The 6,307-nt window shown below is 41.4% G+C and overlaps 1 long non-coding RNA gene across 1 annotated transcript; it reads left to right on the top strand.

Moving 5' to 3' along the window:
• The first annotated feature begins 2,818 nt into the window (after nt 1–2,818).
• LOC135230754 (uncharacterized) lies at nt 2,819–3,557 on the top strand. The gene is made up of 2 exons (XR_010321444.1): nt 2,819–3,001; nt 3,433–3,557. It is a non-coding gene; the product is annotated as an uncharacterized LOC135230754 (long non-coding RNA).
• Nucleotides 3,558–6,307: the final 2,750 nt, after the last annotated feature.

Genomic DNA, 6,307 nt, shown 5'->3' with positions numbered 1-6,307 from the left:
TCTAAATCCATAAATTTTTATGGAAACTGCCACATCTTTCTCTTGTAGAGCTGCTGGTGAATTTGAACTGATGAACTTTCAGTCAGCAACCAAGTACTTAATACTCTACCAACAGGGCTCCTTTTGGACATAGTTACAGGGACCAAAAAGTAGTGTTTTATCTTGGTGAGGAAATGAAGGAGGCAATGTTTTTTGACAATGGCAGGTGGAACTGGGGCAGTTTACTATTTTACACAAGTGGTAATTTACTTTAAAACATTTCCAAATGAGAATTGTGATGTGTATATTTAAAAGCTAACACCAATTTACACCCCTGAGGGAGTTAATTAGCATATGAATTGCCCTAGTCTGGAAAAGAAAAAGAAAAAACAAACCAGTTGCCATGGATTCCCACTCACAGTGACCCTATAAGACAGAGTAGAACTGCCTCATAGGGTTTCAGGGAGCACCTGGTAGATTTGAACTGCTGCTGACATTTTGGTTTATAGCCAAACTCTTAACCACTGTGTCACTAGGGTTTCCCTAATCTGGAAAGATCCCCTTAAGAGTTGGTGATTTAACACATGTAGCATTTTTTTCCTTAATTAACAACCACCTCAACCCTTTGCCTTGCAGTAGATTCTGACTCATAGTGGCAGATTCTTAGGACACAGTAGAACTACCCTATAGGGTTTCTAAGGAGCAGCTGGTGGATTCCAACTGCTGACCTTTTGATTAGCAACCAAGTTCTTAACCACTGTGCCACTGGGGCTCCAATTAACAGCAGTTTGTTAATTGGCCTAAGGGCTGGTAGAAATAAGGAGTTGATGTTGAATTACATGATTGTTAGAAGAAATGAACAAGACCTATGCCCATGTATGAACAGGACGTAAAATATGACAAGCCTATTAACTCATCCACCTGTGCAGTGATCCAGGATTAGAACCTGCTGTCCTGCTTCTCTCCACTCCAGATAGAGTCCTGCCACCTGATCTAACTTCAAAACCAGAGCTCCTGCCACACAATCTAATCACATCCACCTCGGAGTGAGACTTTGCTTCATAGAGAGGGACCTCCTGAGGCTTCAGACATGTTATTTATATGTCCTTATCTACTTGTTATATTCAATATATTTATAAATGGCAGAATTTCATATGAGGGTGTTTTCATTGTAACTCAAACCTGGTTTCAAACCACCAGGGACTACCAATGTTACCAAATGAACTCGACATCTGCCAAATGACATTTGGGTTCATAAAATTCCTCTCCCCAACCCCTGGGGGTGGGGGGGGGAACACTGCTGTTTAGTCGATTCTTACTAATAGCAACCCTATAGGACAGAATAAAGCTGCCCCCATAGGATTTCCAAGGCTGTAAATCTTTACAGAACAAGACACGCATCTTTCTTCCGTGGAGCCACTGGTGGGTTTGAATCGATGAACTTTAGGAAAAAGATCCAAGGGTTAAGACTGTAGAGAGCTCCTGTGGGTGTCAGGAACAGTGTGAAACAGAATCTAAAGCAGGTCAACAGCTTCAGGAAGCCCAGCCAATGCAATCAGGGCTTAACCTCAGTGGAGTTTTAGTTAAGCTTCCCTGTCTTTGAGAGAGCAGTTGGAGAAGTCACACCCATAGTTCTACAAGGGTATTGGGCAAGATCCCTGAACAGAAACTCTACAGGATCAAGGCTAAAGCCAAATGCTAAATGGAAAAGTGGAGCCCATGTCACAATCAGGATTGTCCTCAAGTGTTGGTTTTGACAGGGTTAAGTCATGTGTGGAGAGATCTTGATACCCTGGTCCTGGCCCATGGACCTATAGCTTTGGGGAAAAGGGGAGAGATTCTGTATTCAGTTTGAACTAACAAACAAAGCTTTCTGAAACTATTAGTATTTTACAGAATCCGTGTGCTCAACTTTTCCAATCAACACCCTATAATTAGAAGAACTAGTTGAGCCCTGAGGCTTTTAGGGTCCTTTCAGGATGTCAGAGGTGGCTTGTGCTGGAATCTGGATCAGCCAGTTGTAGTGAGACATTCCTGTGCTGGTTATATTTCTACACAGCTCCTGCCCATCCAGACACTGAGGAGACCACCTGATACTGTCTGGTCAGCCCTCCTACCTCCTTAAGCTGTTTTTGATATTCCTAAACAAGTGTATATCTACATTCTTTGAATTTTTAACAGATTTTCTTCCTTACCCCACCTCCCAAAACTGAAGCGTTTTCTTAGGAAATAAATTCTGCCAGGGCTAGTCAAGTTCACCCTAACAGGTAAGAAGGCAGCACCACCAAAGTAGGCTATAGACTAAGTCTGAGAAATAAAAGAATGTAGAGAGGGCTAAAGCCGATAACTTCTTGCTACATCAAAAAACCCTGTGAAAGAATGGATGTTAAGCTGCCTTCCTCCAAAACTGTTGAAAAAGTGCTTGAAATAGATCTTCTATTCTTTCAACAAATTCATAATTTGTTAATTTTCAGTTGTGTGCAAGGCTTTTTACTTGACTGTAATCTTTAAGGAAGCAGAAGGCCAGATCTTTCTCCTGTAAGCCACTGGGTGGATTTGAACCACCAATCTTTCAGTTAGCAGCTGAGCGCTCAACTGTTGCACCACCACGGCTCCTTTCTTGATCTCTAAACAGCTATAATTTCACCTCAACATTCCCTTCTTGATTGTTTCATATTCTTATTGCTGGTGATGTGTGTAGGGAGATTTGAATGGGAAGTAGACCTTATTTGAGTCCATCATCTCCTTCACCATACCATCCGGATGTACAATATGAGGCACATTCCTCTGGGTGATCCTGGCTCAGCTGCAGGACTTCTCATTCCTTTTTTTTTTTTTTTGGCAGGGGAAGGAAACTGGGAGATGATTAAGCATTGTCTCACAACCCTCAAAAACGCAGAGTTGTGCCTCTAAGATTGAGAAAGATGGGAGAAATGAAGACTGACCACACCGATGCTGTCTGATGACTCTTTGGCCATTGTGCAGATTCCACAACTCTGCAAATCTGAGGATATCATTTTCAGTAAGAAATTGATCCTCACAGCAAAGCAAGCCTTCATTTCGGCAGAAGCACCCCAAGCTGATAGAACTGTGCTGAAAATGAAAGGCACATGATTATTTCGCATCCTTTATTATTTTAACCTTCATAATTGCCTGTGAGCAAAGGCAGTGACTTCACTCCTGGTGGTTTTTGTGGATGAGAAGGGTGAGGTGCACAGAGCACACGCTGTGTCTGCTACCCCAGAAGGAATAGGGTGTCAGGTTCAGAGGAGTGTGCCTGTGCTTTCCGCTTCACTGAGTCCCTTCTGCATAATTCCCCAAACTGTGTCCTTTATGTTTCAAAACCTAGAGAGTAGCTAATGTAATGAGCAAATTTTAAATTGGGGTGCTACTGGATGGTATCTCATGTGTTTATTCAACCAATTTTTTTAACACCTGATTTTTATGTAATAGGTTCTGTGCTAACAGCTAAAGATACGAGGAAGAAGAAGAACAAGGAGCTATCTTTACTTCCACCATCGGATTCCAGTCAGAATCGACTCAACAGCACTGGTTTTTTTTTTTTTTTTTTTAAATAGGTAATATCAATATTTGTAATTACATAAAAATTGCTATGGTAGAAGTGACATCATAGCATAATGGCAGCACAGAGGGACACCGCATCCAGTCTTAGGAAGTCAGGAAATAGGACCCCTTATGGAGGAAACCCTGGTGGCATAATGGTTAAGCGCTATGGTTGCTAACCAAAAGTCAGCAGTTTGAACCACTAGGTGCTCCTTGGAAACTCTATGGGGCAGCTCTACTCTGTCCTATAGGGTTGCTATGAATCAGAATCCACTGGATGGCAATGGGCTTTTTTTTTTTTTTTAATGAAGGAACAGAGAGGAACGCTAGTGGTGCAGTGGTTAAGTGCTACAGCTGTTAACCAAAAGGTCAGCAGTTTGAATCCACCAGGTGCTCCTTGGAAACTCTATGGTGCAGTTCTATTCTGTCCTATAGGGTTGATATGAATCAACTCGTGGGCAACAGGTTTGGTTTTGGGCAAGGAGGAATGGAAATTAGCAAAGGATACAGAGTGAAGAAGCAAGGTTGTTTTAAGATACCTGTATACTGTGTGAAAAGACCCAGAGTCAGGAGGTACTGAAATGGGAAAATACTGCTTGAACATTCAGATGGTAGAATAGATAATGTTTATGGGAACTGATGAAACCCCTGTGAGCTATAGCATGCCTTGCAATTCTTTTCTGTCTGATTGTTCTCTCATGATGTTGTAAAGGTTTAAGATTAATCTATGTTTTCTCTCTAAAGATGAAAAACAGGGATAGAATCTGGGAACCGAAGAGTCAGGAGAAGGTGATGTCAGAAGACCAAACTTCAGTGATGCCAGAAGGGACCCTAAGAATACCTAGAAAAGCTCATCATGACTGGCAGGCAGTTTGCAAGACCACCTCAAAGGGGAATTAAAAATTCTCCAGATTCCTCGGACTTAGCCTTTCTTTCCCTTTAAAACCCTCCAGCCAGCCCTTTTGGGTCAGAGTTTAGGAGGAACCTATCCCCTCTGTCTCTTGCATACCAGTGTTCAATAAAACCTTGCTGCTTACCTCCCTCCTGTCTCGGTATTGGCTTTGCGGCAGGTGGCTCAAATCCACGATTTGCGGTAACAGTAACATGTCCAGCTTGTGGAATTACAAGGAGTTCCTTTTAGCCACAGCAGGGTCTAAAGCACTCTATAGAAATTCCTAAAAAGTTAAGTAGACCCTAAAGAAAAATTCTGCTTTTAATTTACCAATGTTGTAATTTGGGGGATTGAATTTAGAGGCTATTCCAGAAAAATCTCAGACTTTATATCTGAAAAGTAATTAGGCACTAGGGTGTCAAGGCCTTACTGAAAGGCCATAATGAAGACAAAGTTAGGACACACGCGTCCTGCTTTCCAGATCCTTGTTGTCATGAGCAGAGTCTTCTAGTTGAGCTGACTTACGCTATTTGTGGTGGCATTAAACACCTTCATTCTGTCACAGAAACGTTCCCATTCCATGTATTATTATTTCAGTTTTAATTTTAGCAGCTGTTTATTTTTAGAGTAATAAATTAACACTGTATAAAATGTAAAATGCACAATGTAAAATTAGTTATCCTCCCACTCAGATCAACTACCCAGGTCCATCCCCAGTGGTAATCCCAGCTACTAGTGTTACCCCAAATTGCAGGTTCTAGCCGCCTGCCGCAAAGCCAATACTGAGACAGGAGGGAGGTAAGCAGCAAGAGGGCTTTATTGAATACTGGTATGCAAGAGACAGAGGGGATAGGTTCCTCCCAAATTCTGTCTGCCCCAAAAAGGCCAGCCGGAGGGTTTTATAGGGAAAGAAAGGCTAAGGCTGAGGAATCTGGAGAATTTTTAATTTTCCTTTGAGGTGGTCTTGCAAACTGCCTGCCAGTCATGATGAGCTTTTCAAGGTATTCTTAGGGTCCCTTCTGGCATCATTGAAATTTGGTCTCCAGATATCGCCATCTCCTGACTCCTCAGTTCCCAGATCCTATCACTTGTTTTTCATCTTTAGAGGGAAAACAGATTAATCTTAAACCTTTACAACGTTATGAGGGAACAATCAGAGAGAAAAGAATCTCAAGGCGTGCTATAGCTCACAGGGGTTTCATCAGTTCCCATAAACCATTCTACCATCTGAATGTTCAAGTAGTATTTTCCCATTTCACTAGTTCATTGCGTATTTTTCCTGAGATAGGTGATAACATATGCACACCTTCATTATTTTCTGAATTCAGTGGAAGCAACTATACACACTTTCTGCATCTTTATATTTTTCATGTTATGATAAATCTCAGCTATTTTTCTATGTTAGTTCAAATAGAGCTTCCCCTTTTCACTTTGGCGTCTGTAGAGTCTTCCTTCGTAAGTATGTCCCGTGATTTATATTACTAGTACCTACAGAGGGACTTTAGAGTTGATTCAGTCTTCTGGCACTACAACAATGCTGCAACAGATGTCCTAGAACACAGGCCATTTTCTACTGGGTAAATACATTTATAACATAAATTCCTAGATACAGACTTGCTGAATCAAAGGCATGTGTGCATTTAACATTTTGATATGTAATTGCACTGCCTTACACTCTCACAGGCAAATATGAGAGATTGCTCATTTCCTGAAATACTTGCCAACTCCACATCCCATCAAAAGTGGTCTTCCTTGCCATTCCTAGAGGTACCTCATAGTTTCACTTTGCACGTCGTTATTATGCACAAAATTAAACATTTTCATTTTGTTTCAATATGTTTGCCTGTTTTTAAAATGCAATTGTTGTTCCTT

Source organism: Loxodonta africana, chromosome 3 (genome assembly GCF_030014295.1).
Source record: "Loxodonta africana isolate mLoxAfr1 chromosome 3, mLoxAfr1.hap2, whole genome shotgun sequence".
Lineage (NCBI taxonomy): Eukaryota > Metazoa > Chordata > Mammalia > Proboscidea > Elephantidae > Loxodonta > Loxodonta africana.
Note: the sequence above shows the minus strand (reverse complement) of the source record. Positions and strands in the feature narration are given on the sequence as shown.